This window comes from Mytilus californianus, unplaced genomic scaffold, assembly GCF_021869535.1.
Source record: "Mytilus californianus isolate M0D057914Y unplaced genomic scaffold, xbMytCali1.0.p SCAF_6, whole genome shotgun sequence".
NCBI lineage: Eukaryota > Metazoa > Mollusca > Bivalvia > Mytilida > Mytilidae > Mytilus > Mytilus californianus.
The window spans coordinates 74,350,798-74,352,977 of record NW_026262712.1 but is presented as its reverse complement, the minus strand read 5'-3'; the positions used below and the strand labels follow the sequence as shown (position 1 = coordinate 74,352,977).

The following is a 2,180-nucleotide window of genomic DNA, read 5'->3' as shown; positions in this document are numbered from 1 at the left end:
AACAAGAGTGCACACGCTGAAATGTCTCGCCTTCTTTACTAATCATTGATATTATGTTGATAGTCCTAAATATAAAGCTTTATTACAACTGTCACATAAACTTAACATTAACCAAGTAAACTAAACATTGACCAATGAACCATGAAAATGAGGTCAAGGTCAGATGAACCATGCTAGGCAGGCATGTACAGCTAACAATTCTTCCAAACAACAAATAGAGTTGACCTATTGCTTATAGTTTAAGAAAAACAGACCAAAACACAAAAACTTAACACTGAGCAATGAACCTTGAAAATGAGGTCAAGGTCAAATAAAACCTGCGTGACTGCCAAATAGATCATAAAATATTTCCATACACCAAATATAGTTGAACTATTGCATATAGTATAAGAAAAACAGACCAAAACACAAAAACTTAACTATAACCACTGAACCATGAAAATGAGGTCAAGGTCAGATGACACCTGCCAGTTGGACATGTACACCTTACAGTCCTTCCATACACCAAATATACTAGACCTATTGCTTATAGTATCTGAGATATGGACTTGACCACCAAAACTTAACCTTGTTCATTGATCCATGAAATGAGGTCGAGGTCAAGTGAAAACTGTCTGAAGGGCATGAGGACCTTGCAAGGTACGCACATACCAAATATAGTTGAACTATTGCACATAGTATTAGAAAAAAAGACCAAAACTCAAAAACTTAACTTTGACCACTGAACCATGAAAATAAGGTCAAGGTCAGATGACACCTGCCCGCTAGACATGTACACCTTACAATCATTCCATACACCAAATATAGTAGACCTATGGCATACAGTATAAGAAAAACAGACCAAAACACAAAAACTTAACTATAACCACTGAACCATGAAAATGAGGTCAAGGTCAGATGACACCTGCCAGTTGGACATGTACACCTTACAGTCCTTCCATACACCGAATATACTAGACCTATTGCTTATAGTATCTGAGATATGGACTTGGCCACCAAAACTTAACCTTGTTCATTGATCCATGAAATGAGGTCGAGGTCAAGTGAAAACTGTCTGACGGGCATGAGGACCTTGCAAGGTACGCACATACCAAATATAGTTGAACTATTGCACATAGTATTAGAAAAAAAGACCAAAACTCAAAAACTTAACTTTGACCACTGAACCATGAAAATGAGGTCAAGGTCAGATGACACCTGCCCGCTAGACATGTACACCTTACAATCATTCCATACACCAAATATAGTAGACCTATGGCATACAGTATAAGAAATACAGACCAAAACACAAAAACTTAACTATAACCACTGAACCATGAAAATGAGGCCAAGGTCAGATGACACCTGCCAGTTGGACATGTACACCTTACAGTCCTTCCATACACCGAATATACTAGACCTATTGCTTATAGTATCTGAGATATGGACTTGACCACCAAAACTTAACCTTGTTCACTGATCCATGAAATGAGGTCGAGGTCAAGTGAAAACTGTCTGACGGGCATGAGGACCTTGCAAGGTACGCACATACCAAATATAGTTATCTTATTACTTATAATAAGAGAGAATCTAACATTACAAAAAATCTGAACTTTTTTTTCAAGTAGTCACTGAACCATGAAAATGAGGTCAAGGACATTGGACATGTGACTGACGGAAACTTCGTAACATGAGGCATCCATATACAAAGTATGAAGCATCCAGACCTTCCACCTTCTAAAATATAAAGCTTTTAAGAAGTTAGCTAACGCCGCCGCCGCCGCCGCCGCTGCCGCCGCCGGATCGCTATCCCTATGTCGAGCTTTCTGCGACAAAAGTCGCAGGCTCGACAAAAATTAATTATGATGAAAAAATTGTACAAATAAAATGTGTAATTAAACAATGGTCAAAACGAAATCTTACTGTTATTGGTAGAATTACTGTTGTAAAGACATTGATATTGCCTATTTTAAATCATTTGTTTATATCCTTACCAAATCCAAGTGATGATATTTTAAAAAATGTTATTGAACTTATGTACAATTTTATATGGAGTTCACCAATTGATAGAATAAAGAGAGATGTTTTACAAAATGATATTGAAGATGGTGGACTCAAAATGATAAATCTTAGTGCATTTATTTTAGCACTGAAGTGTACATGGATAAGGAGATTATTTAAAACAGACAACAAATGGCAGA

General features: G+C 36.8%; 1 long non-coding RNA gene across 2 annotated transcripts; it reads left to right on the top strand.

The window, feature by feature from the left end:
- Nucleotides 1-1,901, top strand: LOC127705153 (uncharacterized). Of its 2 annotated transcripts, none has more exons than XR_007983715.1 (2): nucleotides 1-446; nucleotides 1,327-1,901. It is a non-coding gene; the product is annotated as an uncharacterized LOC127705153 (long non-coding RNA). The 2 variants fall into 2 exon arrangements; XR_007983714.1 differs by lacking the exon at nucleotides 1-446 and adding an exon at nucleotides 753-886.
- Nucleotides 1,902-2,180: the final 279 nt, after the last annotated feature.